Here is a 10,126-nt window from a genome sequence, read left to right on the forward strand (position 1 = left end):
CCCAAAACTGACAATTTTAGCAGGTTGGAGGGTGGCTCAGGTGATAGAACTCTAGGCAATAGAGTTTCAGACCAAAAAAAAACAATGGGTGCTGGTAGTTTATCTAGTTTGTAGTCCTAACTACTCAGGAGGCTGAGATGGGAGGATCAAAGTCAGCCCAGTTAGGAAAAACCAGGAGACTTGTCATCTAACTGAAAGTGGAGTGTACATCAAAGTGGTAGAGTGCCAACCTCGAAGAAGCTGGGAGATAGTGCCCAGGCTCTTGAGTTCAAACTGCAACTGACAATAATTTGATTGCTTATCGAGTAGTTAGGGGACAAAAGTATGGCCTAGTGAAGTGTGCTTACCTAGCATGCATGAAGCCCTGGGTTTGATTCCTTGGTACTGCATATGCAGAAGAAAGTGCTGTGGCTAAAGTGGTAGAGTGCTAGCCTTGAGAAAGCCCAAGGACATTGCTCAAGGCCCTGAGTTAAAGCCCCAGGACTGGCAAAAAAAGGAAAGGGGGGAGCAATTTGTAAATTGTAAGGCAATAAAAGGAAAGAAAGCAATAGGAATGGGTGACAATATTTCTTTAAAAAGTGCTGCTTAGGGGCCAGGAGTTTGGCCTAGGGGCAAAGTGCTTGCCTAGCATGCATGAAGACCCGGGTTAGATTCCTCCATACCACATACATAGACCAAAAAAGCTGCAAGTGGTGCTGTGGCTCAAGTGGTAGAGCTCCAGCTTTGAGAAATCCCAAGGACAGTGCTCAGGCTCTGAGCTCAAGCCCAGGACTGGCAAAAAAAAAAAAAAAAAAAAAAAATTATAAAGTGCTGCTTAGGGCTAAGAGTTTGGACTAGTAAGAGTGCTTGCCTAGCATGCACGAAGACCCAGGTTCAGGTTTGATTCCTTGTTACCAAATACATAGGAAAAAAGTCAGAAGTGGTGCTGTGACTCAAGTGGTAGAGCCCTAGCTTTGAGAAAACCCAAGGACAGTGCTCAGGTCCTGAGCCCAAGCCCAGGACTGGCCAAAAAAAAAAAAAAAAAGTGCTGCTTAGGCTGGGTGTGGTGGCTCACCCCTGTAATCCTAGCTATGCAGGAGGCTGAAATTGGAGGATCATGGTTCAAGGCCAGCCTGAGCACAAAAGTTAGTGAGACTGATCTCCAATTAACCACCAGAAAATCAGATGTGTTGCTGTGGCTCAAGTGGTAGAGCACTAGCTTTGAGCTGAAGATGTCAGAGACAGCACCCAGGCCCAGAGTTCAAGCCCCACAAACAACTGACAAAAGTGCTTAGCTGGGCTCACATCTGTAACTACTTGCTACCTGGGACCAGCACAAGAAAAGAAAAAAAAGTTCTATTGGAAGAATATGGATAAAAGCATGAAGTGTAGACTGCTATTCGGGAGAAGGGGGAGAAGGGAGGCAGAATATTTCAACTCCTGACTAAATATTTGCAAACCTGCCACCCATGTAGCCATCAGCATTGTTCACAAGCACCCCATGTATAAGGACAGTGTAACTCTGTCCTGAAATCAGACACTTCTGTCTTCATTATATTAGATCCAAAGAGCAGCCAGTTCCAAATAAAAGGTTCAAGACATGCTAATTTCTGGGAAAGGATCTTAGTGCAACAATATTGACAAATAGGGGCCGGGAGTTTGGCCTAGTGGTTAAAGTGCTTGCCTAGCATGCATGAAGACCCGGGTTCGATTCCTCGGTACCACATACATAGATAAAAGCCAGAAGTGGTGCTGAGGCTCAAGTGGTAGAGCTCTAGCCTTGAGAAAGTCCAAGGACAGTGCTCAGGCCCTGAGCTCAAGCCCAGGACTGGCAAAAAAAAAAAAAAAAAAAAAAACCAATATTGACAAATAAGTATTGGCTCTTCTTCATATTGATCTCACCATCCTGTAGCTTTTTTTTTTTTTTTTTTGCCAGTCCTGGGCATGGATTCAGGGCCTGAGCACTGCCCTTGGGTTCTTTTTCTTAAGGTTAGAATTCTACCACTTGAGCCTCAGCACCCCTGTAGCTTATTTTTAATTCATCAGAAGTTGAGGTGGGGGGTGCTGTGAATGTGGTTTAGTGGTAGAGTGCTTGCCTAGCATGCAGGTAGCCTTGGGTTCGATTCTTCAGTACCATGTAATCAGAAAAGGCCAGAAGTGGTGTTTTGGCTCAAGAAGTAGAGTGCTAGCCTTCAGCAAAAGAAGCTCAGGAACAGTGCCTAAGCCCTGAAAGCTCCAGGACTGACAAAGAAAGAAGGCCAAAGCCAGGTATAGTGTCTTATACCTGTAATCCTAGCTACTCAGGAGGCTGAGATCTGAGGATCAAGGTTCAAAGCCAGCCCGGCCACTAAAGTCCATGAGAGTCATCGCCAATTAACCACCAGAAAACTAGAAGTGTCACTATGGCTCAAGGGGTAGGTCGGTAGCCTTGAGCTAAAGAGCTCAGAGATAATGCCCAGGCCTAGAGTTCAAATCCCATGACCAACAAAAACAACAATAACTGGGAGTGTTGCCTAGTGGTAGAGTGCTCACCTAGCATACATGAATCCCTGGATTTGATTCCTAGGTACCACATATACAGAAAAAAGCTAGAGGTGGTGCTGTGCCTCAAGTGGTAGAGTGCTAGCCATGAGAAGCCCAAGGACAGTGCTCAGGCCCTGAGTTCAATTCCCAGGACTAACAAAAAAATAATACGAGAGAGAGAGAGGTAGTAAAGAAAATAAAAGGGTTTCCAAAGACATCAGAGTGATTTGAAGGGCAAAAATTGCAGGGCTGGAGATTTAAAGAGGGTAGACTGTCTTGTCTCCGCTTTGCTGGATATCAGCCACTCACTGCCATACCATTCATGCCTCCATTGTCTCCTCATTTTTTTACCAAACCACAGGAACTCAACTTAGGGCTCTCAATAGCTTCCAGCAATATGCTTATTTCTTCTAAGTGATGGCTCCTCTGCAGACTGACTTCATACACCTAAAATAATTCACTTATTCCACATTCAGTTCTGTCCTTTCCATTTGTTTTTTTAGGACAGGGCAGCACAAGATGACTCCATGCTCTGCCCACTGGGCCCGATACCAATTTCTAACATGGAAATTTATAAGGAAATGGACCTACAAACATACAGCAAAGTAAATATTAAATCTATGCAGGGTCTCTCAGGTGACCAAACCGTAGACCGGAAAAAGGAAAACGGAAAGTTACAAATTCTCTGTGGGATATGGATTGGGTACACTCAGAACAGGTAAATAGGGCCCCTTCTCTTTTTGAAAGGTGGAGCCAAACAGCTCTGATGCCCTCACTGTCCTGGTCTGTGAGGGGCAGCAGACCCCAGCAGGTCCAGTAGGGTGAGCTGGGGTTGGCAGGTGCAGCAGAAAGGGATGAAAAATGGGGGCAGCAGGCACAGTGTGTGAGGAGGCCTAGGAGAGCAAGGAATGGGAGATGACCCAGAGCACCACGGGGGAGCTCGATGTGGGCTCATGGAAAGTTCAAGAGTGGGCTGAGAACCAGGGAGCCATGACTGGTTTTGTGCACCCTTGCCCAGACTGCCCCTGCCTATACTAGGTTTTCTCTCCATAGCTGGCCTCAGTTTCCCTTCTATTCTCTGATTAGCACCTCTTTCTGCTCCGTCTTTCCTTCCACTTAGCCCTCCCCTACCTCCTTTTATTCTGGGAATCCCCAAGATGTCTGAACATCTGCCCCTCCTGGTATTTTTATTATTATTCTTGTTAAAAGTCAGACATCCATTTTAGGGCAGAGACTGTTGGGAATTGAGATTCCTCAGAGAGATAAGGGCAAAGGCTTGGGCTCCCAGATTTGGCCTGGAGCCTGCCTAGGGCTATTCTTGGTCTTGGGAGAAAGGCAGAACTTCTGGCATCCTGGCTGAGCAGCAGTCACTCAGTCTCCCTGGGGTGGTATGGGAAGGGGCAACCCACTTCTGTGAGACCAGAATTGCTCCCAGGTCTCAGCATCTTGAGTCCAGATGGCTGGATTTTGATTTTTTCTCCAGAAGTGACTATTGGCCTCTGTGACCCTCTTGCGCTCTCTCTCTGGGGACCATCTAGACTTTTTTTTTTGTCCTTTCTCTCCACTGCTTCAGTCTCCCCTGTGCTAGAAAGCCTGTGCAGTGTAACCAAGATAGTTTACTTCTGTTTTCTTTCCTGACAGTGTCAGACAAAATCTGCTCTGGGAGACCTGGCACCAGCTCTGGCTCTGAACCCAGTTTAGAAATGGCACAAAGAGAAGCACAGTTGCCAAGTCTAGGTCCTGGCTTGTCCCCCCCTCCCACCAGTACCACCCACACGTCCCACCTTTCCCTCCTTCTAAGGCAACAAAACGGAGCAGTTTCTACTTTCCAGACTCTGAATTCCTCTCTTTTTAGAATCCATGTGGATTCTACACATGCCTGAGATATCTCTTGTCATGTTTCAGCTGGATTGCTGGATTGTTTCTTGTGCCTACAGGAGATGCCACATTTGTTTTGAAATGATTTCAATTAGTACAAAACATATGCACCAGCAGGGTGCAGTGGCTCATGCCTTAATCCTAGCTACTCAGGAGGCTGAGATCTGAGGATCAAGGTTCAAAGCCAGCTCTGGCACTAAAGACCGAGAGACTCATCTCCAATTAATCACAAGAAAACAGGAAGCGGGGCTGTGGCTCCAGGGATATAGTGGTAGCCTTGAGCTGAAGAGCTCAGGGACAGTGCCCAGGCCCAGAGTTCAAGCCCCATGATCCACAAAAAACAAAATGCACACACACACACATATATATATATATATGTATCAAAATTCTTTTTCTCCTCTCTTAATCTCCTCCCTCCCCCCCCTCTCCATAGAGCAGGTATCAGTTGGCCCAAGGAAGCAGCCCAGCCTGAGTCACTGAGTGTAGACTGAGGGCTGAAACCCCATATTCTGCATGAACTCAGCCCAGGGACCATGGGTAGCTTGGGTGGTGTCTCTACCCAGACCCTTTACTCTGAGTACCGGGAATGGCAGATCTTTTTCTATCCATGAAAATAGCAAGAGGACTTTATTGGGACAGTGTCTCCAGTTCTCTATGAACTGATCAGTACAGGATCAACTTTTTGGGGAGAGAAACAAAAAACGGAGGATACTCCCCCTCGTGGCCTCAAGTTTCAAACCATCCCTCTTTTGGCCCATATCCCAAGTGACTTCAGTATCTTCCAAGAGGACTAGAGCGTCTGACGGCATCTCTCCTCTCCTGGGTCCACCTCACCTCAGCTACTCCTTAACTCCCTGATTTTGTCAAGCCCAGAATGCCTCCCTATCAGCGGTATCAGATAACCTCAAAATTCTTAGCCATATACTTGGGTTCCTCCCTCCCCCCACTTCTCTACTCTACCCCAACAGTCGTGAAGCTTGAACTTAGGGTGTGGCTGCTATTTTTTTTACCTTTTTTGTTCTAGGGTGGCACTCTACCACTCGAGCCTCAGCACCACTTTTGGCTTTTTGGTTATGTGGAACTGAGGAATACAACCCAGGGTTTCATACACGTTAGGCAGGTACGCTACTACTAAGCTACATTCTCAGCCCCTAGCATTTTGTGTGTGTGTGTGTGTGTGTGTGTGTGTGTGTGTGTGTGTTTGCTGGTCTTGAGACTTGAACTCAGGGCCTAAGCATTGTCTGTGAGCTTTAATGCTCAAGGCCAGCACTTGAACCATAGATCCACTTCCAGCTTTTCTGGGGGTTAATTGAAGATGAATCTCAAGAACTTTCCTGCCCAGGCAGGCTTCAAATTGCAAATCTGAAATCTCAGCTTCCTAAGTATCTAGGAGTACAGGCATGAGTCGCTAGCATCTGACCACATTTCTATTGGTTATGTTGATAACTTGAAGATAAACTATAGTAGGTGCAACTGACTTAAGACAATCTATGGAAGAAAATTTAACTTGAAAATAAAACAAATTAAGTTTCCCTGTGGAATCGAAAGGCATACTGTTCTATGTTGGCAGAATGTTCAGGCCCAACGTGAATAGCTCAAATCTACAACAGCTTTGTCATAAAAGAGGCTTTGAACTAAGTGCAATCTGCAACACTAGATAGGAGTGCATGGCTTGCACAGTATTTCTCAGTGTGAGGGGTACAATCAGTTAAAGTGTGAACAAAGTGAAAATAGGAAGTAGAAAACAGTGGTTTCAATCATTTTAAGCTGGAGGCTAGGAACATGGCCTGGTGGTAGAGTGCTTGCCTAGCATTCATGAAGCCCTGAGTTAGATTTCCCTGTACCACGTACACAGAAAAAGCCAGAAGTGGTGCTATGGCTCAAATGGTGCTAGCCTTGAGCACAAAGAGGCTCAGGGACAGTGCTCAGGCCCTCAGTTCAAACCCCAGGACTGGAATAATAATAATAATAATAATAATAATAATAATAATAATAATAATTTTAAGCCAATCCCTGTAAAGCAGAACTTCTAGTACTTAGCAGAAAGAGATCAGAGCTGGGTAATGGTGGCTCATTCCTGTAATCCTAGTTATTCAGGAGGCCAATATCTGGGGATCATGGTTCAAAGCCTTTATGACCATCACATTCTTTTTCACAGTGGCTGTAGTGGTGACCTAAGTGGTTATTTGGAGATAAGAGTCTCATGGACTTTCTGCCTAGGCTGGCTTTGAACCACAATCCTTAGAGCTCAGCCTCCTGAGTAGCTAGAATTACAGGCATAAATGAGCCCGTAAAAATTTCTTAAATCTCTTCTATGTTAGTACTTCATTTTTTAAAATATAAAAATGAATAATATTCTATTGTCTGAATGTCATATTTTGTGCATTTACTCATGATAGACATTTGAGATGTTTCCACTCAGTTATTGTGAGTAGTGCTACAGTTACATTATGTGTATTATATTCACATTGTGTACAAGGATTCTTATGGTCATGTGCTGCATCCTTCTGCATATGTACTCAGGACTGGAATCATTGGGTTATATAACCTTCTAGAGACTGCTAGACTGTTTTCCAAAGAGGGCCACAGCCATGTATGGCAGTTCTAGTACTTATTCTGATCTCTTTTGCTCCAAGTTAGTGCTCTACCACTTTGCCTTACAGCACTACTTCCATTGTTTCTATTTGCTAGTTTGTTTTTTCTGGTAGTTTTTTTTTTTAATTGTTTTTATTTGGGGGGTCATGGGGCTTGAACTCTGGGCCTGAGTGCTGTCCCTGAGTTCTTCAACTGAAGGCTACTGCCCTACTCTTTGAGTCACAGCCCCGCTTCCCGTTTTCTAGAAGTTAATTGGAGATAAGAGTCTCAGGTCCTTTTGTGCTCGGGCTGGCTTTGAACCTTGATCTTCAGATCTCAGCCTCCTGAGTAGCTAGGATTACAGGCACGAGCCACCATGCCCGGCTAATTTTTTTTTTGCCAGTTCTGGGTCTTAAACTCAGGGCTTGAGCACTGTCCTTGATCTTTTTCTCAAGGTTAGCACTCTGCCACTTGAGCCACAGCACCACTCCTGGCTTTTCTATGTATGTGGTACCAAGGAATTGAACCTGGGTCTTCGTGCATGCAAGGCAAGCACTCTACCACTAAGCCAAACTCCTGGCTCAAGTCTCAGGTTCTTTTTTTTTTTTTTTTTTTGATTCTTTGGTTTTCTGATTTATTTATTTATTTTGCCAGTCCTGGGCTTGGGCTTAGGGCGTGAGCATTGTCCTTGGGCTTTTCTCAAGGCTAACACTCTGCCATTTGAGCCACAGCACCACTTCCAGCCTTTTTCTATGTATGTGGTACTGAGGAATTGAACCTGGGTCTTCGTGCATGCAAGGCAAGCTCTCTACCACTAGGCCAAACTCCCGGCCAAGTCTCAGGTTCTTTAGTGCCCCAGTTGGCTTTGCACTGTGATCATTAGATCTCAGCCTCCTGAGTAGCTAGGATTATCAATGTGAGCCATTGTGCCCAGCTCTAGTAGTTATTTTGAGATAACAATCTTAAGCACTTTCCTGCCAGAGCTGGCTTTGGACTTCCATTCTCAGATCTCAGCCTCCTGAGTGGCTAGTATTATAGGCATGAGCCGCCAGCACCAAGCTATTTTTTTGTTTTGTATTTTTGTTTTGTTTTGTTGGTAGAGCCACTAGCCAAACTCAGGAGTTTGCTTGACTAGCATGCACAAAGACCCAGGTTCGATTCCTCTGTACCATAGATAGAAAAATCTGGAAATGGTGCTCTGGCTCCAATGGTAGAGCTCTAGCCTTGAGGAAAGCCCAAGGACAGTGCTCAGGCCCTGAGTTCAAGCCTCAGAACTGGCAACAAAACAAAACAAAGCAAAATAAAAATGCTCATCACGGTGCTGGAAGTGGAATCTTCTTGTGCATTTGATTTGCATTTCTGCAATGACTAATAATCCAAAGCTGAATTTCAAATTAGGGATGATTATCTGCCTAATTTTCCTTGTCACCCGATTTGGTGATGGCTCTGTAGGACTTGAAGATCTCCACTTATTCTTTACTTTTCCCACAACAGCATGGTAATGGCTCTACATTGTAATTATGGCTAGTCAACCTGCCACTTAAGGCCTTAAGAACTCCTTGGGAGATAGGCCCTGTGTTGAGTGCCTTAGATACAAAGAGTAAGATCTTACCCTTTCCTGTGTTGTCTTCCAGTCCTGAATTTCTTGTCTCCTAGCCATGTGACCTTGGAGGAGGTGTCTCATCTTTCTGAAATCCAGAAAATAAGATTGTCCTGGGAATTACCCAGAGTCTAACACATAGCTAGTTTTCAGTAAGTCTTTGTTATTGTTAAAGATGAAGCCTTGCCAGGTGCAGTGGCTCATACCTGTAATCCTAGGCTGAGATCTGAGGATCAAGGTTCAAAGCCCACCAGGGCACAAAAGGACCTGACACTCTTATCTCCAGTTGACCGCTGGAAAATGGGAAATGGGGCTTGGCTCAAGGGTAGGGTGTAGCGTTGAGCTGAAGAGCTCAGGGACAGCATCTAGGCTGAGTTCAAGCCTCATGACCCACACACACAAAAAAAGATGAAGCCATAAAATTATGTTTAAAAATTTTATCTACAGGCCTAGCATGCACAAAGGCCTGGGTTGGATTCCTTGATACACAGAAAAAGCTGGAAGTGGTGCTGTGGCCCAAGTGATAGAGTGCTAGCCTTGAGAAAGCTCAAGGACAGTGCCCAAGCCCTGGGTTGAAGCCCCAGGACTGGCAAAAAAAAATTTCTATCTACAATAAACTTTGTGTATAAGTGCGTATGTATGAGAGAGATAGAGAAAATGGGGAGCAAATCTAGGGACTTGTGTATGCAAGGTAAGCCTTCTACCATTCCAACACTAAATAAATAATAACAATAATGTATTATCAGTTATGATGGAGGAAATTAAAAGTACATGCCAGCTCTAAAAAGGCAAGTCAAGTGTCACAGGAACACATACTGGGGCCCTCTCATCCAAGTCCAGGGTCTAGAAAAGACTACCCAGATGAAATGCCTTTTCTTCTCTCTCTCTCTCTCCCACCCACCACTTTTTTTTTTTTTTTTTTTTGTATGTGTACCAGTATTGAGGCTGGAACTTGGAGTCTCATGCTTGTTTTCTTCTTGTTAGCTTTTTACTCAAGGCAGGTGCTCTACACTTTGTTGCTAGTTAACTGGAGAATAAGAATCTCTTATTTTTGGTGCTAGTCCTGGAGTGTGAACTCAAGAGTCTGGATGCTGACCTGAGCCTTTTTGCTCAAGGCTGGAGCTCTACCAGTTAAACCAGAGTTCCATATTTGGCTTTTTTTTTTTTTTTGCAGGTGAAATAAGAGTCATGGAATTTCCTGCTGGGGCTGACTTCAAACTGTGAACCTTAGATCTAGCCTCCCGAGTAGCTAGGATTACAGGCAGGAGCCACTAGCTCATGGCCTGTTTTTGTTTCTAACAGATCGCTTTCGTCACAAAAAGGGGAATGGAGTAGGAGAGCAGAAGATGGCTGTAGTCTTTCAGGGGAGAGAAGATAGTAGTTTGGATCAAACAGACATTTTAGTGATAGGACTGGGAGAAAGAGAGGCATCCCAGGAATGGTGGCTCTGTTTGCAAACCCCAAGGCTGAATCCAGAACTGGGCCCTGCACTCCCTGTCCGCTGTGCATGCGGCCTCCCTGCCTCCACCTCCTGGCTGGTGCTGGGAGTGCTGCAGGCTGTTAGGGTCCCTG

Source organism: Megascapheus bottae, chromosome 17 (genome assembly GCF_031878675.1).
Source record: "Megascapheus bottae isolate mThoBot1 chromosome 17, mThoBot2.hap1, whole genome shotgun sequence".
NCBI lineage: Eukaryota > Metazoa > Chordata > Mammalia > Rodentia > Geomyidae > Megascapheus > Megascapheus bottae.